Source organism: Pan troglodytes, chromosome 18, assembly GCF_028858775.2.
Source record: "Pan troglodytes isolate AG18354 chromosome 18, NHGRI_mPanTro3-v2.0_pri, whole genome shotgun sequence".
NCBI lineage: Eukaryota > Metazoa > Chordata > Mammalia > Primates > Hominidae > Pan > Pan troglodytes.
Genome location: NC_072416.2, coordinates 78810853 through 78836804, shown reverse-complemented (window position 1 = coordinate 78836804; position 25952 = coordinate 78810853). Strand labels below are relative to the sequence as shown.

Below are 25952 nucleotides of genomic sequence, written 5' to 3'. Positions count from 1 at the left end.
TGTCCTTCTGCTGTCTCTAGGTTGGATGATTGACCTATATTAGGTCCTGTCTTAGTCTGTTCAGGCTGCTGTCACAAAACACCTTAGAATGGGTAATTTATGAAAAATGGAAAGCTAATTTCTCACAATTCTGGAGGCTAGAAGTCCATGATGAAGGCACCAGCAGATGCCGCATCGGGTGAGGGCCTGTTCCTCTTAGCTGGTGCCTTCTGTGTCCTCACATGATAGAAGGGGCAAGGCAGCGCCCATCAGCCTCTTTTATAAGGGCCACTAATCCCATCCAGAAGGATGGAGCTCTTATGACTTAATTACCTCCTAAAGGCCCCACCTCTTAATGCTGTGATTGTGTTGTGGCTTAGGTTTCTTCATATGAAATCTGGCAGAACATAAACGTTCAGACTATAGTGGGTCCTAAATGCTGTCTTGACCTCATCCTGCACTAATTCTTTCGATTGGCACCCTCTTACTCTAACACAGCCTGCATATGTTGTGTTAGGTTATGGAATTCCTCCTTTTTCCAAAGTTTCTTTAGGCAAAATTAAGGAAACAGGAGGTGATGACCCATGTAGTTCATACTCCCAAACGTGAGATTTCCTGTGTGGTCACATTGCCCCTTACCTGAGTCCTTCATGGCATCAGTCTTTCAGGTTAGCTACTTGTGCCAGTTATGTGCAGTCCCTCACTTCTCAGACACCTGTGTGTCTACCTGGTGGCATTTGTCTCTTTGGCTGCCAGAGACCCGAGCCTTGGAATGTCCAGAAATCTTACAGGAGTGTGGACAACCATTGCCCAACAGGACAGGGCCATCAGATTCCCTGATGAAACCAGGGTGCGTGTGGGGACAGGGATGCTTGGATGCAGGGGGAATGGTTAGAAGGGCTCACAGAAGGTTGGGGTGATGAGGCCAACACACTTCAGTGTGACGATGGTAGATTTGGAGTCCAGAACGTGCAGAGCTGGCTCCCCTGCAAGAGCTTGCTGTCTTTAGGGACTCTTGCTGAGAAATCTGAGCAATCCGTGTTGAGGCTCCTCTTTCTCCAGAGAGAGGAATTTCACCCAAACAGGATTTACTTAGCATCTTTGCCCCAGGCTGACTCATGTTTCCGTCTGGGGATCCCTGACGCTGACGTGACTGTGCCTGTGAACATATGTAAAAGCTGTTTGTTTTAGAAATTCATCTCTCGGGGAGAAGTGGGCTCGTGTAAATGGGGCTTGGCATAAACACCCGTGTTTGATGTTGCTGTGACGGCTGCTGGCGGTGGCGGAGTTCCCTGTCTCAGGAAGGGTGGCGAGGGGAGATTTTGTGGCCCTTTGGGTGCAGGGGCAAGGCTCTGGCGGGGTTCCCTGCATTCCAGCTGTTAGCAGCCCCCTGCCCTGCTCATATGGGGCAATCCCAAGAGTAAAGCATGAGGGAGGAAGATTTGCTGACTGTAGCTGACAGTCTGCAGTGTGGAGGAGAGAAGCCGGACTCGTAGAGAGGTCTACATGAGGGTGTGCCTCTTGTGCTGTGCAACCTTCTGCGGTGAGGCAGACCTGCGAGCTCTGTGCTCTTCACCCTTCGGCTTTGCTCATGCCTGCTGGTCCATGACCTGGTGATAAGGCATGGTACCCCACAAGCAGGGAAAACAGGTGAGGGCCAACCTGTTGAGATCCACTGATAGTCCTGTTAGCTCCAAAATGCTATTCTAGACCTTTCTTGTCTCTCTGATCTCTTATCTTCCTCATATTTGCCTGACGTTGTGTGTTCTCTACTCCCACTTGAGCCAATGCTGGCCTCTATTTTGTTCTGTTTTGTCTGTTTCAAAAGGGCCCTTTTGCTTAATCACATCCCATAGCACTGGTGCCCGTAAGGTTAAGGCACTGGTTCTCAGATTCTGTATGTATTAGATTATCTGGCAACTGATGAGAGATGCAGATCCCATGGAATCTGATTTCCTAAGTCTGGGGTGGAGCCCAGGAGATGGACTTGTTAACAATCTTCCTGGGTGACTCTACTGCATTTTGAGATGAGCTTTGTGGCCAAATGTGTGGGGGGTGGGACCTTGAAGTTTCACATCAGGTGTCAATTTAATTCAATTCAATACTGATTTTTTTTATGGCTTCCTAAGAGTTATTCACCATGCTGGGTGCTTGAAGTAGAGTAATGAAGAGATAGGTATGGACTTTTCCCTCTGAAACTTATAGCTTCCCTCTGAAACTTGCCAGGAAGTTGGAATGCCAGCCTCTGGCCCCATGCTGAGAAGGCGCCCGAGGCTGGCTCCATGGAAAGAGTAACACATATTACATACATGTGCATGGCTTCACCATACCCACAATGACGTCTTCTGTGGTCACTCGTGTGATAATTGTCCCAGCCACCATCAGCCTTTCACCTTCTAGTCAGAACTAGCTTGTTAGCCAGGTCTGGGGGAACTGGGAAGAGGAAAAGACTGAGAATCCTTGCTTGAGAGAGAAGGAGAGTGTTGAAGAGAGTGGTTTGAGGTTCCTGGACAAGACCCAAGACAGGGGATGCCGTGGTTCCAGAATTTTTCAGCAACAGGCCAGAGGTGTAGTCCAGCAAAACGTGTTTCCATGTGTGTTTTCAGCCAGAGGGAAGCTTTGCTGAAGCCAGTGTTCAGGCCCACGTAGCCCTGAATGTCCTTCTTCTACCCTCTTCGCTAACCTCACCTTCCCTGATCTGGACTAAAAGATCCAGTCTCCAGGGGCCCAAGGGTGAGCACTGGGGGTTTGCAGCACAAAGGAGGGCTCATCTTAGCCCAGCAGAAGGGGATGGGGGATCCTGGCTGCAGTTGCACAGCATTTGTTTTGGGGGTGGGCTGTTGCTTTTTATATGGTTTTAACTTCTCTTTGGTGAGTTAAGGTTCTGCATACAGAACAGCAACTTATGTAACATGTTACTCATTTACTGCTGACTTCCCTGATCTACTGTGGAACACATGCTAAATTGGGGCTCCGGCGGGTGGTGTTTTGGTTTCAGACTGCGTTTTTTCCCCAGCAGTGTTTGTGGGGCGTGTGCAGCAGTTCTACACTGCTCTTGATTCTGAGTCTTCTCTGATAATGAGTACTGGCTTTGTGGTCCGGGGCCCATCTGCCTCAGTATCTCTTGGGGAGCTTGTTAAAACGGGCTGTACCCCAGTTGAATGAATCAGGATCTCAGGGGGCTGGAGGGGTGGGTTCTGCACGTTCATGCTGAATTGTAACAGCCACAGGTGTGTACAGGAGCTCCAGCAGATGTGTTTGGTCGTAAGAGATGGTTCATAGATCCATCTGTTGGTAGATCCATCTTTACTCCCTGAATTTGAAGCTTGTGAGAAGGAATGTGATCTGGTCCTTCAAAGTTTTAAAACCTGTCATAGTTTCTCTGCCTTGCTTGCAGTTTCTACTAGGCATCTCTCTCTTTTTTCTAAAACTACACGAGTTTCATCGGTACAGAAAAGCTGGTGGGTTTGCTAACCCTGGCTGTGGTTTTGCCTTGGTGAACTGCTTAGCACTCGTCTAAACAGGCCAAAGCATCAGTGTTCTATGGATTCACACGAGCCTTTACTCTGTGAAACGTCCCTAACTAGGAGCCATCGTTTCTCTTTGAGCCCTAGAATAGCATAAAGACTTGCAGCGTTCTCCAAATTACCAGGAAGGTGATGAGCATCACTGTTGATGCCAGTCTTGTGGCCCCATGTCCACATTTCTGAAAGGACGTTTAAGATCCTTTCCTTGCATCTTGATGACTGTTGTCTGCTGCACAGACGTTGCATCTCACACATTGCATGATTCAGTGTTTGCAGAATTATCTCTACCATTGAACGAGTCATTCCACACAACACACACACGCAACATTTGCCATTTTCTCTCCATTGATCTTTTAAAATCGTCTCAGCTTTCACTTCTAGAACATTTATCTCTTCCTACTCACTCTTTCAACATGATTATCATTTTTCCCTTTATTGATTATAATGGAGAACCGTGTTTTAAAGGCAGTTGGAAACTAAGCGCAAGCAATGGGAAGTGGCCTATGGCTTTTGAGAATCTAGGGGCTCCCAAACATGGATCCGGCGTCAGAATCCCTTGGAGGGCATGTTGAAACACAGACTGTTGGGTGTACCTTCAGCATTCTGATTTAGTAGGTGTAGTGTGGAGCCTGAGAATCTGCACCTCCAGCAGAAGTTCCTAGACGCTGCTATTGGTCCAGTGAGCCCAGTTTCAGAACTACTGCTCTAGACTAATGAGCTCCAAGATGGCGGAGATGAAAATGCAGATGGTGTTGTGCCTGCCAGGTGGTGGTATTGAGGAAACTTGAAGTGCTTGTGCTCTGCACCTGGAGTTGGCATTCATAAGACTTTGTAAAGAGAAAGTTTGTGAAATGAAAAGCTGTAAGGTTGAAAGTTTTAGAGTATAAGTACTTCCCTGAGATGAGGCCTTGGAGTTTCCAAAGTACCTTGTGTGATCCTCATGGCAGTCCTGAGAGGTAGTTTTTCTACTCATTTTACAGAGGTGGAGACCGAGGTTACAAGTGTCCAGGTTGGAATTAGGAGAGAAACTCAGGCAATTTGACTGCAAATTTAACTATAGAGCTGGCCTCTATACCACGGCCCAGCTGGATTCCAGGCAGTAGAATTTCCCCAAGCCCTGATTACTGACAGAGACATGTTGTGACTGGGGGAGTGTCAGGAGTGCTTGGTGGTACAGGATGTACTTCTTTGACACCCTCCTTGTTTGTTTGTTTATTTATTTATTTATTTATTTATTTTTATTATTATACTTTAAGTTTTAGGGTACATGTGCACAATGTGCAGGTTAGTTACATATGTATACATGTGACATGCTGGCACGCTGCACCCACTAACTCGTCATCTAGCATTAGGTATATCTCCCAGTGCTATCCCTCCCCCCTCCCCCCACCCCACAACAGTCCCCAGAGTGTGATGTTCCCCTTCCTGTGTCCATGTGTTCTCATTGTTCAGTTCCCACCTATGAGTGAGAATATGCAGTGTTTGGTTTTTTGTTCTTGCGATAGTTTACTGAGAATGATGATTTCCAATTTCATCCATGTCCCTACAAAGGACGTGAACTCATCATTTTTTATGGCTGCATAGTATTCCGTGGTGTATATGTGCCACATTTTCTTAATCCAATCTATCATTGTTGGACATTTGGGTTGGTTCCAAGTCTTTGCTATTGTGAATAGTGCCGCAATAAACATACGTGTGCATGTGTCTTTATAGCAGCATGATTTATAGTCCTTTGGGTATATACTCAGTAATGGGATGGCTAGGTCAAATGGTATTTCTAGTTCTAGATCCATGAGGAATCGCCACACTGACTTCCACAATGGTTGAACTAGTTTACAGTCCCACCAACAGTGTAAAAGTGTTCCTATTTCTCCACATCCTCTCCAGCACCTGTTGTTTCCTGACTTTTTAATGATTGCCATTCTAACTGGTGTGAGACGGTATCTCATTGTGGTTTTGATTTGCATTTCTCTGATGGCCAGTGGTGGTGAGCATTTTTTCATGTGTTTTTTGGCTGCATAAATGTCTTCTTTTGAGAAGTGTCTGTTCATGTCCTTCGCCCACTTTTTGATGGGGTTGGTTGTTTTTCTCTTGTAAATTTGTTTGAGTTCATCGTAGATTCTGGATATTAACCCTTTGTCAGATGAGTAGGTTGCGAAAATTTTCTCCCATTTTGTGGGTTGCCTGTTCGCTCTGATGGTAGTTTCTTTTGCTGTACAGAAGCTCTTTAGTTTAATTAGATCCCATTTGTCAATTTTGGCTTTTGTTGCCATTGCTTTTGGTGTTTTAGACATGAAGGCCTTTCCCATGCCTATGTCCTGAATAGTAATGCCTAGGTTTTCTTCTAGGGTTTTTATGGTTTTAGGTCTAACGTTTAAGTCTTTAATCCATCTTGAATTGATTTTTGTATAAGGTGTAAGGAAGGGATCCAGTTTCAGCTTTCTACATATGGCTAGCCAGTTTTCCCAGCACCATTTATTAAATAGGGAATCCTTTCCCCATTGCTTGTTTTTGTCAGGTTTGTCAAAGATCAGATAGTTGTAGATATGCAACGTTATTTCTGAGGGCTCTGTTCTGTTCCATTGATCTATATCTCTGTTTTGGTACCAGTACCATGCTGTTTTGGTTACTGTAGCCTTGTAGTATAGTTTGAAGTCAGGTAGCGTGATGCCTCCAGCTTTGTTCTTTTGGCTTAGGATTGACTTGGCGATGTGGGCTCTTTTTTGGTTATTTATTTATTTATTTTTATTTTTATTTTTATTTTTGAGATGGAGTCTCGCTCTGTCGCCCAGGCTGGAGTGCAGTGGTGCAATCTTGGCTCACTGCAAGCTCCGCCTCCTGGGTTCATGCCATTCTCCTGCCTCAGCCTCCCGAGTAGCTGGGACTACAGGTGCCTGCCACCATGCCCGGCTGATTTTTTTTGTATTTTTATTAGAGACGGGGTTTCACCGTGTTGGGCAGCATGGTCTCATCTCCTGACCTCGTGGTCCGCCCGCCTCAGCCTCCCAAAGTGCTGGGATTCCAGGCATGAGCCACTGCGCCTGGCCAACACCTCCTTGTTTATTGATAGATGGGTATGGTGCTTCTGAGCCTGAAACGCTGTGACTAACTCCATGCCACTCAATCTGAAAACCTAGATAACATCATCACTTCCATAGAGAAATACAACTCAACAAAACAGCCTAAAGGAGGGCTAGAAAGCCTGAAGAGAGAAATAACTATTAAAGAAATTGGGCCAGGAGTGGTGGCTCACGCCTGTAATCCCAGCACTTTGGGAGGCTGAGGCGGGTGGATAGCTTGAGCCCAGGAGTTCAAGACCAGCCTGGGCAACATGGTGAAACCCTGTCTCTCCAAAAAAATACAAAAATTAGCCAGGTGTGGTGGCACATGCCTGCAGTCCCAGCTTTCCATGGAGCTGAGGTGGGAGGATCACTTGAGCCCAGGAGGTCGAGGCTGCAGTGAGCTGTGATTGTGCCACTGCACTCCAGCCTGGGCGACAGAGCGAGACTCTGTCTCAAAAAAAAAAAAAAAAAAAAAAAAGACATTGAATTGGTTGTTAAAAAGTCCTCAGAAGAAATAAGAAAGGAGGAACACAAGGCCCAGAGGGTTTTGCAGGCAAATCTAAACATTCTAGAATAGATCATCTGACCACACATTCTAGAGCAGATAACCCCTCCCTTATCCAAATGATTATGGAGAACAGGAAAATGGGAAAATACTCCCAGCTCCTGTGACGAGGTCAGTATGACCTGGATTTCCAAACCAGACAAAGAGAGGAGGAGAAATGCAAATTACAAGTCAATCTCACTTCAGAATGCAGTAGTGAAAGTCCTGAATAACCTTCTGGGCTTATTATAGTTCCCTTGATACTTCCTCAAAACTACGACTGTTTCAGAAACATCTCATTCCTTGCCCTGAACTTGACCCCAGTTCATTGCCTTTAGAATCACCACTGCTTCTCTGGGTGAGGAGCTTGTCCCAGAAGAGGCCCAGGGAAACTGGTTCAGGAAGGCTCTGACTGTCATCGGCAGTGGCCCGACACTATCTGGTGAACCACTGAGAGGTCAGGAAGGGTGTTCCCGGGGCAGCCTCTTGTCAGCACAGATATCCATGTATCCACTTCCCTGAGCCCAGCTGTTCTTCCTGACACACTTCAAGTACCCACCCCCAGGCCAACACACTTTCACGAACCTTTTCAATTTTTGAAAGCAGATGATTTTTCCAAGTCAGTAACAACAAAAACTTGAGGGTTTTTTAATCTTTTGTCTTTCACAGGGTGGCAAGTAAGGAAGGTGTGCTAATGAACTAACTTAAAACCCTTTGATGTGGTGGTGTTAAGACCCTGTCCAACTTGGCCACTGCCCTATGCACATGGAAAGTGCCAGGCTGTGATGGGAAATCCGACTCTTTAACCAGGAGCAACTTGACCCATGGCAGATCCAAGGGGAGAATCGATTCTCCCCGCTTGGCTCCTGAATTCTGGATTTGATTTTGGTGCCCAGAAGAGGATGATGGAGTCTTGACCACTGTCAAGGTTTAGAAACCAACTAATTGCTTTTCCTACCTGCTCAGCTGTCGTTTTCCTCCCTCAATGTCCTTAGGAAAGTCTTAGGCACTGTTTGCTCATGGCTATCCATCAGGGGACTTCCAAAAAGGGTATAGTGGGGGAGTGGAAGCGATCCTCCCCAGGAGCAAGCAGTAAGCAGGTACAGTGTCTGTAGAGGGTTCCAAAACAATAATAAAACTTCACCTCCTAATGTCGGTGAAAAGCCACTCTCCCCATTGAGGTGGATCCCAGGGCCTTCCTCCACCCTGACCCCTCACACAAAGCAGCCAGTCTTCATGAATGATGATGATAATGGTGGCAGCGGTGGTGGTGGTGGTGATGGTAGCAATAGTAGCTAACATTTCTTGAGGTCTTACTGCAGGCAACGCCTAGCTCTTTGTATTTGATCTACTAAATGTGATTTAATTTCCTCAGTGGTTCTCTGATGGAGCAGTTTAACAACATAGCAACATAACAAGGTTACCTGGGATCAACCTTGTTTATAGATGGGGAAACTGAGGCTCAGCAAGGGTAAGACACAGCACTGAGAGAAGGAATTAGGGTGTGGTGCCGGGTCTGGGGATGCTGAAGCTGTTGGGGGTCTGTGACCAGTTTTGTAAATGAAGAAAGGTACTTCAGGGATTCAGGTTGAAGCCAACAGACCTTTCCCAGATGCCAAGGGCATTGTTCTGGCCAACACCCCTGGGCCTGCCTTTGAGGCATCTTCAGTAGTATCAGAGATGCTGACTTGGCATTCCAGGGAGGTGGAACCTCTGGTCCTGGTGATTTTCCTTAGGGCCTTAGATTAAAACACACACACGTATGCATGTACATACACATGCACATATTCACATCACAGATGTACACATCACACACTCATGCACACATCATATATACACACACACCTGCACATCTATGCATTGTAAAGGGAACTCCCTCAATTGTCAGTTTATTTCAATGCTAGAAGAAATGGCAAAAAAAGGACAAAGATCTTCACCAACTGATGAATGGATAAACAAAATGTAGTCTTTCCAGACGACAGATGTTATTCAGTCATAAAGAGCAATGAATAGTGGACATATGCGGCAACGTGGATGAACCTCAAAACCACATATGATATGATTCCATTTATGTCAAATGTCCAGAATAGGTGAATCTGTAGAGACAGAAAGTACATTAGCGGTTGCCAGGGGCTAAGGGGAGGAGGGAGTGGGCAATGACTGTTAATGGGTACGGCATTTCATTTTGAGCAATGAAAATGTTCTGGAATTAGATTATGGGGACAGTTGCACAACTCTGCAAGTCACACTAAAAATCACTGAATTGTGCACTTTATATGGGTGAATTTTATAGTATGTAAAATAAATCTCAGTAAAGCTGTTTTTGTTTAAAAAAAAAAAGGAGAAGAAAAAGAAGCTAGCAAGTAGGATGAAAAATAACAGCTACCGTTTCCCTACTGCTTGCCATGTGCAAGGGAGCCTTCTAAATGCTCTCCAAGAAGCTGTGCATTGAATTTCCTCGACAGCCCCCATTTCTACACTGGAAAATTAATGCTTAAAGAAGACACGTGCATTGCTTGAGTTAGTCCAAGTGTCACAGAAGGTGGAGCTGGAATGGAACCACAGTGCCCACTCGTGAACCCAGGCTCCCATGTGGGAAATCGAGGTGCTCTTAGTGAACCAAGGCACGCTGTATTAGTTCCCTATGGCTGCTGTAACAAATTCCTCCCAACTTGGTGGCTTAAAGCAACACCACCTTCTTCCCTTATAGTTCTGGAGTCAGAAATCTAAAATGCATTGGCAGGGCTGTGCTCCTTCTGGAGGCCCTGTGGGAGAATCCATTTCCTTGCCTTTTCCAGCTTCCAGAGGCTGCACGTACTCCTCGGCTCGTGGTCCCTCATCTCTCTAACCTTTGCATCCATCCTCACATCTCCTTCTCTTGACTCCAAGCCCCCTGCCTCCCTCTTACAAGGACTTATGTGATTACACTGAACCAACCAAGATAATACAGGATAATCTCCCATCTCAAAATCCTTAACTTAATCCCATTCACAAAGTCCTTTTTGCCATGTCAGGTACCACATTCATAGGTCCCAGGGATTAGGATATGAGATCTTTAAGGATTTGCTATTCATCCCACCACAGGCATTTAGGAGAGTTTGAGGGGAAGAAAGGGTATGCATATGGGTTTGTATTCTTGAATGGGCAAGAAACCTGCTGGTAACAAGGAAATGTTAATTTTGTCGTCTAGATTATTAAAATTATTTCATTTAAGTGCACTTGCACATCTGTGCATTGTGAAGGAAACTGCCTTGTCAAAGCTTATTTCAATGCTAGAAGAAATAGCAAAAGCCACATCAAGTAGATTATTTCATTTAAGCGAAATAATTATTTTGTTTAAACGAAATAATCTACTTGGTGTGGACTTTGATATAACTGGAAAGTGTTGAAGTTGACTTAAATTCCCTTGTTGATTTTTTAAAAATTATTTATTTATTTATTTTTGAGACAGAGTCTTGCTCTGTCGCCCAGGCTGGAGTGCAATGGCATGGTCTTGGCTCACTGCAACCTCCGCCTCCCGGGTCCAAACGATTCTCCTGCCTCTGCCTCCTGAGTAGCTGGGATTACAGGTGCATGCCACCATGCCCGGCTAACTTTTTTGTACTTTTAGTAGAAACGGGGTTTCACCATGTTGGCCAGGCTGGTCTTGAACTCCTGACCTCAAGTGATCCACCCACCTCGGCCTCCCAAAGTGCTGGGATTACAGGCGTGAGCCACCATGCCCGGCCTCCCTTGTTGATTTTAGAGATGGGAGCAAGCAGCTGCTCCTACAAGACACAAAACACTTATCTAATCCTAGGATGCATTTCTATACGACAGTTACTGCATGACAGTGTTTTATACAAGCCAGCCTGAGCCTTCCTAGTGCCCAATGAGCTGCTGTTAATAATGACAATAACAGCAATTGCACCAGCAACAGGTATTTATTAAGCCCTTGCTATGAGTCAGGTGTTGGTGGGCTAAGGATGTTACATTTAGCAGCTCTGTTAATCCTGACAATTCTATGAAGTAGGTTGTCTTTTTATCCCTGGTTTGCACATAAAGAAATGGAGGCTTTACAAAGTTAGTTAGGCAACTGGCCTGCAGCCTCCAGATGGTAACAAGGTAGAGCCAGAATTGTGGTCCTCTTTCTTCCTTTCCTTTTTTTTCCTTTCCTTTCCTTTCCTTTCCTTTCCTTTCCTTTCCTTTCCTTTCCTTTCCTTTCCTTTCCTTTCCTTTCCTTTCCCTTTGCTTTCCTTTCCTTTCCCTTTCCTTTGCTTCTTTCCTTCTTTCCTTTCCTTCTTTCTTTCCTTTCTTTCTTTCTTTCTTTTCCTGGGCATTTTAAAATGGCTTTCTTACATCACCTTATCCTGTGATATCTGACTTTATCGTTAGATCTTAATCACACACAAGGGAAAGCCTGTTCTACTCATCTCTTTCTCTCTCTGTATGTGTGTGTGTGTAACATTTTGTATGAAAACACTCGCATTTTGATTTTTCTGCTCAATATAGCATATGTCTGTTTCCATCTATTTCCATATTGGGCAACTCTTCATATTGGAATTTTAGTAGTGCCATTTATTTATATGTTTTCAGAAGGTTATACAGGTTGAATGTCCCCAAGTCCAAAATCTGAAATGCTCCAAAGTCCAGAACTTTCTGAGCATCAAAATGATGCTTAAAGGAAATGCACATTGGAGCATTCACTTATCAGATTAGGGATGCTTAACTGGTAAGTATAATACAAATATTCCAAAATCAGAAAAAATCAGGAATCCAAAACACTTCTGATCCCACACATTTTGGATAAGGTATACCCAAACTGTGCAATATTTGATTTATGTAGCCAGTCTCTTGTTGTTGGACATTTAGGTTAGGTCTAAACGTCTTTGGTTTTCTTTCATTTTTTTCTGGACTATTTTTCTAGACTAGATTCCCAGAGGCAGGATTATACTGCTAATTTTGCCATATCCTTCTAACCCCATACAAAAAAGAATAATAATAACCAGTGAGGCATAATTTTCTAGTTTTGTCATTGCCTTGCCAGACGTGTGTGTTTAAGGGGAACAAGAGGAGCCTCAGTATCGTTTATTTGCATTTCTTTAGTCTCCACTGAAGCTGAGCTTTTTCTCTGCATGCTCAAGTACTCTTTGTAACTTCCTCTTTGTGGTTGGTTCACTCCTGTCTTTTGAGATTGGTGAGAATTCAGATACACAGGGAAGAGGTATGGTATGGCAGAGGAGGAGAGCCCAGAGCATGTTTGCTGGTTGGTGAGAAGATGCGTTTAGGGCAGGGGCTGGTGTGCTTAGGGAAAGACTTGGGCGACAGCTGAAAGACGGGCTGGGGCCAGGTGCAGGAGGGGCCTGGGTGGCAGGGAACCCCCTGTTGTACTTGTGGCAGCCCCTCTAATGCAGGTCATCCACGTAAGGACTGGTCCTAAATTTTTGATGAACTGGCAGAAATACCAAAATCTGGTTCTGGCCCCTATGTCAGCCACTCTGGCCTTCCTCTGGCTTGTCCCTAACTCTGTACCACCCTCTTTAAACCCACTGGGCAGCTCGGCTGATAGACATTCTCCATTAAGGGCTGCCCCAGACACCTCTACTACCTATACCCACCTGTCTGCTCCCTGGAGAGCTATTAATAAGGAGCCCAGGGTGTGGGTGACTCCAGAGAAACATCAAAGAAAAGAGATTTGGTAGGGGCTGCGGCAGGAGAGAGAGAAGCCTCCACTGGGGTCAGGGATGCCATAGAGAAAAGTCACAACCCTAGACTGGTTAGAAGAGGAGAACCCAGGAGACGAAATCCTGAGGCAGCCTTCTTTAGATATTCATGTTATTCCAGGTGGTGGAAGAACAGCTGGTGAGGCAAGCCCCTGTGTATAGAGCCCCTTTTATCTTCCTCGTGTGCAACCTGACTATGCTGTGTATAGAGCCCCTTTTATCTTCCTCGTGTGCAACCCGACTGTGGTGTGGTGTTCCTGGGAGCGCCAGCCTCGAGGCCTCGATTCACACTTTTTATGTTGCAACATGGCTTCTCTTTCTTTCATCCTGTCCCGGAAAGAAAATCGAGGCCCTGGGGCAAAATGAGCCTGGAAATAGGTTTGTGCACCTCGTGTCATTAAGACGTTGCAGTCCACGGAGCCCCGGGGTTCTCTGAGGGCCTCCTGGTGAGAAGCCGGGTGGGTGGACTCCAGCGCTCCCTTCTCCATGTCAGCCACAGTAGCTGCTTGTATTAGTCCATTCTCAAGTTGCTAATGAAGACATACCCGAGACTGGGTAGTTTATAAAGGAAAGAGGTTTAATTGACTCACGGTTCCCCAGGGCTGTGGAGGCCTCAGGAAACTTACAATCATGGCAGAAGGGGAAGCAAACACATCCTTCACGTGGTGGCAGCAAGGAGAAGTGCTGAGCAACCGGGGGAAAGCCCCTTATAAAACCATCAGATCTCATGAGAACTCACTTCAGTATCACAAGAACAGCATGAGGGTAACCGCCCCCGTGATCCAGTCAACTCCCACTGGGTCCCTCCCACCACACGTGGGGATTATAAGAACTACAATTCAAGATGAGATTTGGGTGGGGACACAGGCAAACCATATCACTCCTGTTTTATTTGTTTCATGTGAGGGTTTGTCATGTGCTTTTGTTGAGGGAAAAGAAGACAGGAAATGAGAAGACTAAAAGCATATTTCTGAATATACCAGTTTAATAAATCTGCCCACCAGTGGCATGAGCTACTTGATGAGGTTGTTGTGCCCCATGTCATGGGTTGTTTGGGTGGACTTAGGCAGACTTAGGCAGAGGGATTCCTGCATGGAGACGGGTGAGATTAGGTGGCCTCACAGGACCGAGTCAGCTCCTCAGAGCATGTGTCTGGCTGGGCAGGGTCGTGGCCGCTGTGCAGTCAAGACCCTCATGGTGTGCACTCACCCTCCTCATGGCTGAGCCATGTGTCACCACAGCCCATGTGTGCAGAAATACTCAGCTCATTTCTGGAGGCTCCTTGTCCAAGTTCCGACAGGTGCACAGGGAGCTTTTGCAGCGACCATGCAGGGAGGGAGAACACAGGCTCTGCTTTCAGCGGGGGCACCTGCCTGAGGCCACAAAGCCAGCCAGAGGATAAGACTTAGCTGTCTCGCCCACCGACCCTCCTGCTTGGCCTCTTTCGATGTCCTAGCTCCCAATTCTGGCATCCCCTGGCTGAGGGAGATCCAGGTACTGACCTCCGATTGGCTTTGATGGCTCCACTCATGCACCTGTCTGTTCCCTGCTGCCCCAGATCTGTGCCACCATCTCCCACCATCTGCTTGACCCGGCTCCTTGTCCCCACAAGACGGCAGTGAGGTGGAGGGGGGACATCTAAAGGGCCACTTCCGACTTGGTTCTGAGGACCATTGTCCTGAGTCTTACAGTGAGGGCAGAGCCACTTTCCATGGTCCGTGGGGCCTCTGAGTCCTGGGCTGTGGGGCCTTGGGGGTCAGTATATCGTCGTATCTGCTTCCCCTTCTTGGCACTTTGCTGGATGCTTCCTCTGCTCGGCCAGGCCGGTCACCTTGGCCTGTCGTCTTCCCATTACCTTCCAGTGTGCAGAAATGTGGCACCCACTATTGACTCTTCTCCTTTACTTTTGCTTGTGTTAATACTTAAAAAAAATCTTTTACTGCCATTTTAGAGTGGTTTCAAGAAAGAGGAGACAAATTTGTCAGTGTGGTGTATCTAGGTCCCTAAAATGTTCTTCTTTTATTCTTTACTTTTTCCTCTCCTCTCCTCTCTTCTCTTTTTATTTTCTAAAGTTACAAATACATGAGTTGTAAAAAATTCAAACAGTATGGAAAATATAAGCATTTAATTTTAATTTTATTTTAAAAATATTATTATTATTTGAGATGGTGTCTCACTCTGTCGCCCAGGTTGGAGTGCAGTGGGGTGATCTCGTCTCACTGCAGCCTCTGCTTCATGGGTTCAAGTGGTTGTCCTGCCTCAGCCTCCTGAGTAGCTGAGATTACAGGTGCCCACCCCCGTGCCTGGCTAATTTTTGTATTTTTAGTAGAGACGGGGTTTTGCCATGTTGGCCAGGCTGGTCTCAAACTCCTGACCTCAAGTGAAATGCCTGCTTTGGCCTCCCGAAATGCTGGGGAAAATATAAGCATTTTAAAAATTAAAGTCTCCATATTCTCCCTTCCCAAATCCTATTTAGAGGTGACTTCTGTTAATGTTTCCTTATGGATCTGTTGGGACTATTCTCTAAGTTTATATATATGTATATGTATTTATATATATTAAATCTATGTACTTTATTACATACCATATATTATATATGTGATATATATTACATATTTACTTAAATATTTGTTTGTTGAGTGATGAACAGGAATTATCCCATTTCTTTCTCTCTCCATGTATGTAGGTATAGATATGTATATATCTGTCTATCATCTGTCTGTCTATTCATTTATCCATTATTTATCTGTTAGCCAAGGCCTCACCAAGTTGACATCCGAGTAAAGATTGAAGGTGGTGAGAACACCTTGTCCTGCAATTTCTTTTTTGACTTAAAGCCTGTCTTGGAACTCTTTCTGAGTCAGGACGTGTGGAACGCCCTCCCTGTTTTTGGCTGCTTGGGATTTACGGTGTGCAGGGACTTATCTGTTCCTCTGTGATGGCCATCTGGGCTGCCTATAAAGGGACCTGCTCCTGCCAAACCTGGCTAGGGCCAGTCTTTGTAATGCTTTTCCAGGCCCTGTTGTTTTAATTTTAGTTTCTAAATGTGGGTGAGCATCTTCTCATGTTCCTTCCAATTGTGTCTCTCCCTGGGCATTGCCCGGGTGCCGTCCTGCTGTGGAAACAGTGGTGGCGAGTCAGGGGCATTCAGCCATGTGACCTGGAACAAATGACCCAGCCTCTGTGGGCCAGATTCTTAATTTATAAGATGCAGATATTCATACCTCATGGGTTGGGGGTAAAGAATAAATGAATTCGTTTATAGGAAGCCCTTAACATATTCGCTGGCTTGTGGTAGACATTTGATAAATATTAGCCGTTATTTCAATTTTTTCCCCCTTTTTCCAACTGGGTCTTTATATTTCCCCATTTGTTTTTAAAATCACTTTACGTACAGTACACATATGTGAATCCTTTCCTATGTATGCTAACCAGTACTCATAAAATGACTGCCACATACCAGGAACTGTTTAGACAAATAACTGCAATACCTCATGCTGTGATGGAGACATGCAGAAGATATTGTGGGGCCATAGGTAAGGGCACCGAAGCCAGCTTAGGGGAAGGAATTATTCAGGGCTTCTTGGAGGAGGTGATGCATAAGTGGAATCTGATAAAATGAGCCGAAATGACTGAGGAAAAAGGCAGGGATGTCAGGAGGTGATGACAGCATGTACAAGGGCATAGAGCTGAGGGACAGCCTGTGGGTGCCTGTTGACACATCACAAAGAATACAGCAGTCCAGCCAATTCTAGAGCAGCCTGCACGGGAGGCTGAGCTCCAGGGAATTCCTCGGGTAGTCAGGCTTGTTTTAAGAACCAGATAGATGGAAGCCCACCCCATCTCTCTGTGTTCTGCATGTGTGACTCCCTCTGCCTGAATGCCTCCCGCTGTGAGCCCTCACGTGAGTAGTAACCTCTGCTCATCCTGCAGGTCTGGCTCAAGCAGCAATTCCCCCATGGAAACCTTTGCTGACTGCCAGCATAGCTCAGTTTCCGTTTTTATTTGCACACATGGAATGGTGTTTCTTGGTTGACAGCACTGACCTCGGTTTGTAGTGGTCACTCTGATTATTCGGGTAATCTCTGCCTCTTTCACTCGATCAGAAGCTCCACAGGGGAGGGATGGTCTCCATTTTTGTTCACAGCTGTATCACCAACACCTAACAATGCTGGGCACTTAGCAGGTGCTTAAGAAATGAATGAGTGAGTGAATGAATAGATGAAAGAGAGGACTTAAGGAGCCGGTTCTGCTTTAAGATGGGGTTCCTGAGGCCAGGTCCACCCACTGCAAACCCTTCTGACATCTGTCAAAGCTGCCCATCCCCTGGCCCAGTCTTTCCTTCTCTCCTTGAGTTGTCCTGGGTGTTGGCTTCACAGCCCCTGCTCATGGTAACATGTCCTGGAGAGCCCGTATTTTGTCAGGGCTCTTCACAGCAACGACAGGATTCCCTTCCCATTGGCTCATCTGGTGATTGTTGTCGCCATCTGCCACGATGGCCCTGCTTGCTATGCTCCTCTTCCCTTTATATTCACGAAGCCACAGTGGACTCTTAATAAAGCACCAGGCTCCCTCCCCCATGAAGGGCATTGTGAGTTCTTTTCAGCAGGGTGCATCTCATCTGGGCTGCAGCCTCCGTATTTTGCGCAGTTCTTTGCTATGAGAGAGCGAATGCCCAACTCATGTAATTTATGACCTGCCTTGATGGTAACATAGGACATGAAATTGGTGGACTTCTTAATAGAAGTCCCAGTTACAGGAAGGATTGTAAGATTTCACGTTTAAAATTGCTCTCATTTTGCAGGTAGCATAGAGGCGAAGAAACTGGTAAGAGCAGGCAGGTAGAAAGAGGCTCCGTGTGTTCAAATACAAACATTGCCTCTTAGCATCTCCAAGCAGGTCTTACCAGCTTTTGAGCCTCACTTTTCACCTCTGTAGTCCGGGAATAGCAAGCCTGCCAGAAAGGATGAAGCAGTGGGTCCTGGCGCCTCATGAGTCTTCATTTCTCTTCTGCTTTGTCAGACTCCGCTTCAGGTGGAGTTTCTTGCTTTGCTCAAGAATGTGCTTCTCTACCCCACCCTCAGCCTGCCCTGTCGTTTTTTCATTGATCCTAGGATATTAGGTTTTATTCTGTTGCATAAGCCAGCAAGGCGATATCAAGAGGGACAGCCCCTGGGTGCCTGTTGCCACATCACAAAGAATGGGTTGCAGGACAGTGGACTCTGTTACTTTTGTGACTTTTCCATGGAAGTTAGAGTCTTGAGTTTTTCACCTGCCATCTTGGTGACAGTGCCACTGAGTAGGAGGTTCTGCCTCCCAGTTTGTTCTTTCTTCTTCTGTTCCACTGTGGACCTCTGGAAGCTTCTCCCACCTTCATCTCCTTTCCCGATTCCCTCCCACTTCACCACCCTTGCAGAAAGAGGGTGTGTCCTGAGTTCCTGGAGGTTTAGCAAGACATCTCCATCTCTGGCCTGGCTTCCACCAGTAACTCCTCATATTATTAGGTTGGTGCAAAAGTAATTGTGGTTTTTGCTATTTTTTTTTTAATGGCAAAAACCTCAATTACTTTTGCACCAACCTGATACTTGGTGGCAGTGAATGAGAAACAACTGGTCACAAGATCTGTTGAGCCCTCGTGTGTGCCAGGCATGGCACTGAGTGCTGAGGATACAGCCCAACTCATATTCCTGTGGGAAGAACTGAGGAAAGAGCCAAATATTCCAGTGAACTGTGAGCAGATACGGGAGTGCCCTACATGAACGTGGATACCACCGAAGCAAGGAGATTATAGACGCAGCTTCCACCTGAAGGATGCATGGAGCTTGGTCAGGCAAAGAGGAGAGGGGAGAGTGTTCTAGACAGTAGGAACTATATTTTAATTAAGAAGATTTGTAGAAAATATGTAACATCTATTTCAAGCATCATTAATAAATGCCATTTATGATTTCTTCATGAAATATTTATTAAATGACTGCTGTGAGCTAGTATTGTATACCTAGAAGCGGGTCTCAGCATGCCTCGTTCTGGGGGTATGATGAGTAAGACAAGACACAGTTTAGGGAAGAAAACAAACAAATGGGGAAATGACAAATACATTGACAAGCTCCATACCATGTCAAAATAGCCAGCATTTACTGAGCCCTTGCTAAGCCAAGCCCTCTTGCTAGCACTGGCAGTTCCTCAGTTAATCCTAGCAGGGAGGGTCATTACCCTTCCCATTTCACAGATATGGAAACTGAGGTATATGCAGGTGAAATAGCTTGCCTACAGTCTATTAGTCAGTAGGTGGCTGTTCCAGGATTCAGATATAGTTGTCCTGGCTTGAGACCTAGATTCCTAAATTCTTCTTTTCTGCTTCTTGAGGGACAGGGCTATCTGGGAGGCCAGAAGAGAGCTACATCGTATTTGGAAAACTTAAAAAAATTTTTAGCGTTTTGAGATCATTTTCTCCCCTACAGTTCACTTAAAGAGGCATTTGCTTTCCCGTCACTATGTGGTGGGGACTAAGGCTGTAGAGATGACCAGCTGTGTCTTCCAAAGAACTCAAAGCTTATTAAGCTGATTAAGGGATCAGCTGGTCCCCAGTGACCTGCTGCAAAGCTGAGCATGCGAACTCAGGAAGGCCCAGGACACCGGAGCCCTGGGGATGGGCTGTTCCCGGCGCTTGGGGAGGAAGAGACAACTGTCTGGAAGAGAAGCATTTCAAGTGGCCCTGGAGGATTAGATGTGTGAAGGTGGACGGAAATGACATTCCTGGCCAAGGGAACAGAGGAAGTAATGGCTCAGAGGGTGGAAAACTCAGTTTCGGAGAACCTCAGACAGTCCTGGAAGTTAAGGTGTTTATGGGGCAAGAGTGGGAGTTAAGGCCAGAAAACAGGATGAGGCCAGACGGTGGAGGCATGTGAACTTTTGAGCAGAGGAGTTGCAAGAAAAGGTGATAAAAATGAATTTTAAAGGAAATCACTTTATACTTTGATACCCTACAGAATATTTTGCCACATACCAGGATCCTGGCATAATAGAGCTTTTGGAGTTAGCATGGCCTTGGAGGGTTTTAATGCAGGAGACATGATTTGATCTGTAGAAAAAGTTCCTTTTAATAAGGTTAGTTTTGTATTTTGAATTCATGCTTTACACTGCTGTTTAAAACATTTAGACGGGGCATAGTGGCTCACACCTGTAATCCCAGCGCTTTGGGAGGCCAAGGTGGTGGATTGCCTGAGCTCAGGAATTCGAGACCAGTCTGGGCAACATGGTGAAACCCTGTCTGTACTAGAAATACAAAAATTAGCTGGGCATGGTGGTGGGTGCCTGTAATTCTAGCTACTTGGGAAGCTGAGGCAGGAGAATCACTTGAACCCAGGATGCGGAGGTTGCAGTGAGCCAAGATCATGCCACTGCACTCCAGCCTGGGCAACAAGAATGAAACTCTGTCTCAAAAGAAAAAAAAATTTAGACATCTGACAGTGAACATCATAAGATTACTTAGAGGTGTTGGATTTAGTGATTAGATAATCTGAGAACCTAAACTTTCTTAAAATTCAAAGTGTATGGATTTTATCCGGCATAATTTTAACATGCCAGATGACAGCTAACTGTGGCTAAGATTTTTTTTTTTTCTTGAATGCACCTGTGAATTTGAGCCCTGCTATTGCATTCAGGTCCTGAGAGCAAGCATTCTGTACATGGGACTAGGGGCTTTTGGTTCCGCTCAACTGTAGAACTGATGAGTCTTCTCTTTTATTTAACTCTCCCCTCCACCTCACCTCCTGACATGATTGATGACCGGAAGTGCTCAAGCTGAACTCCCCCTGGGTTGGTCTGTTCTCTCTGTTAATAGTATCTGCTTCCCAAGATGATAAGAGTGATTGGAACACTGGGGAGAATGGACTGGAAGGAAAGTGCTTTGCACCTGTGTCTTTTAGGGGGCTAGAAGGAGACCCCCAACACCACAATTTTGTTTATGCTATCTTCCAGCCTCTTACTTTTTTCCCCTATGTCTTTTGATCAAGAGGTAAGAACTTCTATAGGCCCTCCATTGTAAGTCTAGTGTTTATTCATTTATTCACTCATTCATTTATTCAACAAAGAATGACTTGTGTCATTCTTTGTGCTGGGCCTCCGCTGGTTCTGAAGGTATATGAATAACTAAAACAGCCCTTGCCTTTAAGAATCCATCTGGTGGTGAGGAGGGAGCCAGACATTTGAGAAAAGCCTTGTCAAGATGTGGAAGGTATCCGTGATGATTTTCCTACAGTGTGATTCCCTTCACTGTCCAGTACAGTAGCCATCAGCCACAGGTGGTTAGAGTTATATTTCAATTAGTTAAAATTAAAAAATTAAAATTTCAATAGCCATATGTGGATTCCACCTACTGTATTAGACAATGCAGATATTGAACATTTTCATCATTGCAGGAAGTTCTGAATCAGACTGTAAGCTCTTTGAAGGCAGATCCATGTCTGGTTCTGCCCATCAGTATACCCCAGGTGCTAAGCATCTGGTGAACACTCACTAAGTATATACTGAATGAACATGGGAGAGGATAATAAGGAAAGTAAAAGAAGGGTGTACAAACAACCAGAAGAGAGATGCACTGCTCTGGAAGAATGTGCAGAAGAGATATCCCTGGAGCTCCATCAAAAAGTAGGGGACTTTCAGCAAGTGGGGAAGGGAGGAAGGGTGCTTTCTCCGGGAGGGAGAATGACTCTGGTCTCACTAACTTCCTTCTGTGTTCTGATGTCTCAGGCCACACAAGGTGTTACTATTTTGTTTCCAATGGAAGGAAAATTCATAGCACTCACGCTGTGTTCTCTCCTTGGGTGTCTTTGAGAGGTGAGATCTCACTCAGAGCGCCAGATGTGATATAAATACGAGTTAGTCATCTAGGTGTGAGATCAACTGGATTGCAGAAAACAAGTGTTTTCACGTATGAGGCCAGTACAAAGCTTTGCAAGCATGTTTGACACACGGAGGCTTCATGATCTGTGAGTGAGGTGAATATGGAATGCACCACTAGGAACATACTAGGAACATTATTAAGAATTTGGCGTGGGGTATGTTGTGTTGCTGGAGTGTGTTCCCCCACCTGATTGTTTGCTCATCCAGTCATTGGATGAACACTGGGTTAAGCATGCGCTGTCCTCTAGGCACTGCGCTCTGTGCTGCAGACACAAAGGTGAATACATCTCAGGCTTATCCCTCAAGAGGCCACAGTCTGGTAGGGTCTTCAGGCAGGTGTATGGATGATGATAACATAGTGAAATGAGCTCTGCTTGGTAAAGCATCACATGACACAGGAATCAGGTGTGGCATCCACATTTTCTTTCCTCCTTTGTTCAGCAAAGACTAGGCTCTGGAAAAGAAAAGCAGAACATCCATCAGAGCCAACACCATGAGGAGGGCCTGAGACCAGGGCTAGTTTCAGTGTCTTGATGCTCGAATCCAGCATCAAGCTTGGTCAAGATGCTGGAGTTTGACCCTCATGCTGGCACTTCCCAGTGGCATGGCCTTGGGTTTTGGTTTTCTCATCCATAAAATGGGGATGTAAACATTGTCCTACAGGGTTGTGATGAGGATGGAATGAGACAACCTGTGTGAATCCCATAGTAGGCACTCAGCAACTTGTGAGTACTGCATGGTTGAGAGAAAGGACTCTGGGGAATATGCCAAAGTGACACTTGGAGTCTCCATTTCACACTGTTGTGGGGGCAGATGTAGATCACTTCTACTCCAGCTGCCCATAATAATCAAGGAGCCACCCTGGTTTCTGAGGATGGCTGTGTTAAGTGAGGAACCAGAATGGATAATGCATCCCTTAACTGGGGATAGCATCCTTCGGCGATCTGTCTAAACTTTTCCTCCCTTCCTCCAGGCCTGAAGGGAATGTGGTAGTGTTCTGTACCTGGGGTTTGAAATGTTCTTGGTGGAGAACTTGGACATGGTTCCTGTGCCCTGCCAGGAGTGGCTGTGTTTTCTGAAAACTGATTTGCATGGTAGAAGTGCCCTACGGTCTGTCCTTGTCTGTCTCATGCTCTGTGGCCTCACCCCAACCCCAGCCCTCCACTTCCTGCCCTCTCAGACAGCTTACCCCTAGCTCAGGGGCAGCTGCCCCTGTATCTGTTAATGACAAGTTTCTATCTTTCCTTCTGTGTCTTGCACACTGCAGTGAATTCCCTGACACCTTTTGTTGCTGCATGTAGACCACTGTGCACCATTTCTTGATTCCCCTGGGATCCTTCTGGCATTTCTCTATTGATTGGGCAGTTTTTCTTCCCCTCTTAGCTGAGTTGAGATCCCTCTTTCTGTCTCAGAGTTTCTCCTCAGGAAATCTTACACACACCTTTATTATTTTATCCAGTGTGATTATCTCTGTCTTTTAATATGAGTTTAATATGTTCACAGAATAATGTAATTATTGAGATATTTGGATTATTTCTCTTATTTTAGGTAGCATTTTGTTTTTACCCATTCTTCTTCTCTGTTCCCTCTCTCATTCCTATTTTCTGACCTTTTAATGCTTTTCACTGGATTGATACATTTTATACATTCCTTCTCCTTGGGCTGACTCAGAAGCTAGCTGTAGATTATATTTTTAAACTTTAGCACACATACTAAAGTATGATCTTTTTCTAACAAATATGATGTCCTCTTACTGAATTTGGCAAGATGCCTCCTTCTGCTTGGCTTTCAGTTGTCATTGAACATGTCTCTTCCACATCTTACTATTATTTTATACACCCAACATTATTAAACACCATTGATTATTATTTTCACAGCCAGTAATTACATTTACTAAAATTTTAAAAATCTATTTTTTTACCCATGTCTTCCTCTGAATTAAATTTTTGATTTGCTAAGTTTCTCTTAATTTTTTTAGAGTCTGTGGTAGATAAATTTTCTTAGTGTTAGAACACCTGAAAATGCCCATTTATGTGGCCCTTTAAATGCTGCTTTAGCTGGGTATAAAATTGGTTGACAGTTATTTTCTCTCAGCATTTTGATGAATAGTAGCTCATTTTTTCAAGCCTCTGTTATTGCTGTTTTCAGTCTGCCATTCCTTTTTGACAATATTATTTTTCTGTCTATGCTTTATTTTAAGAACTCTTTACCCATGGAATTCTACAGTTTATCATTAATATTATTTGTCTGTGTATCCTGCTTGGTACTTAGAGTGCTCTTTCAAACTGAGAACTTTTTCTTTTTGAGTTCTACAAAATGTTCAGCTATTCTTTTCTTAGAGTTATCCCTTATATAGAACTTTGATTCTTATCTGCAGGGTATTTATGTTTAAAATATATTTAACTTTTTATTTTGAAATAATTTCAAACTTACAGAAAACTATGAAGGACCCATTTTCTGATTAACCCATTTTTTAACTTTTTTCTCTCTTTCTGTGTGTGTGTCTGTATATGTATATGTGTATGTATATAGACACACATATTTATAATATATACACATTATATAAACTATATACAAATTGTTCTTTTTCTGTACCATCTGAGTGTAGACTATACATTATGCCTCCTTACCCCTTAATATCTAGTGTGGATATTTTATAAAAGGATATTCTTTTAAGTAAACACAATGTAGTTAAGAAATTCAAGAAATTTTGCGTTGACGCAATACTTTTATTTTAGCCCATATTCAGTTTTTTTGCTATTACCGCAATAATGTCTTTTAGATATTTATTTCTTCCAATATAGAATACAGTCTAGAATTCCATGATGCCTTTAGTTGCCATGTCTGTGTAGTGTCCTTTAATCTGGAACAGTTCTTTAGTCTGCCATTGTTTTTAATGACGCTGACATTTTTGAAGAGTACAAGCCAGTTATTTTACTGAGTTTGTCTAATGTTTCTTCAAGGTTAGATTTAGGTTATGCACTGAACTAGCTGATATGATGTTCTTCCCTCTTATCCATCTCATCTGTCTGTTCATCCATCCATCCGTCTGTCCATCCATCCATCCATCCATCCATCACCTCTATCGTGAGTACAAATTCAAGGATTCTTACTTTATGTGACAGTTTATAATCTATTACTTCCATTATTTATTTTACTATTGAAAACATCCAAGATTTGGCCAGTGGGAGCCCCTTCAAGCTGCCTTATATGCCCTTTTGCAATGCCTGGCTATTCTTTTGATCACTTCCTACTTTTAGGTACAATAAGATTTTCTAGCCCAACGTATACCTTACCTGCCCAAGCCCTGGAAGCAGCCATTTCTCTAGGAGCCCTTGTTTATTTTAGTGGGATTGTTATTTAGAAACCAACATGTGGGATCTACATAGCTCATCGCTATTTGGGTTTCATTTCTTCTAAGCCTTTTCAGCTGACAGAGCTAGGAAATATGTATAATTTTTAAAATCATGAATTCTTACCAATACCTATGATCCATTTTAACCTCACTGGATTCTTCCTTGCCTCACTGCATCCCATATTTGTATGTCTTCTTCCACAGAGAGAATCCTATTTCTCCACAATATCATATATTTACTCATTTTCTCAATCCTGAACTACTCATAAAATAATCTTAGAATTGCTCCATTCTTACCACAGTGAAAAGCAAACCCACTAAGAAGAGTTCAAGATTTATCTGTTATATATTCATAATATTATATCCAAAAGTTATTTGTATTTGTTCTTCCCCTCTCGCCTTTTGATGTGGTTATGTTATTCCTTTGAAAGACAATTAGGTTTATTTCTTTCTCTTTTCATTTAGTTTATTTCCACCCCCCATCTTTATTGCTTTTATTTTGCATCTTAACATGTTTTAACATACTTCCAAAAATTAAAACAAAAAGATATCCTCAAAGAAGGGTCACCTCTGCCCCATCCCTTTTACTCAATTTTCCCTGCCAACCACTTGTGATAATCAATTTCATTGTTTTCTGGTTTATTCTTCTTGTGATTTTTTTTTTTTTTTTGGAAAAAAAAGCAAATTTATGTTATTTTCCCGTCTTTTTTTTACATTTAAAGGTAAAGTACTTTTCCACCTTTCTTCTCTTTATTGGAATGTATACTGTGTAAACCACTCCATATTCATAGAGATAGCTCTTTCTTTTTTAGAGCGACATAGTATTCTATTGCGTGGGTGCATCGTAGTTTATTTCACCAGTCTATGCTTGCACATTTAGGT

At 44.3% G+C, this 25952-nt stretch overlaps 1 protein-coding gene across 3 annotated transcripts in view; it reads left to right on the top strand.

The window, feature by feature from the left end:
* CDYL2 (chromodomain Y like 2) overlaps window positions 1-25952 on the top strand; it is a 207597-nt gene that overhangs the window by 127161 nt on the left and 54484 nt on the right.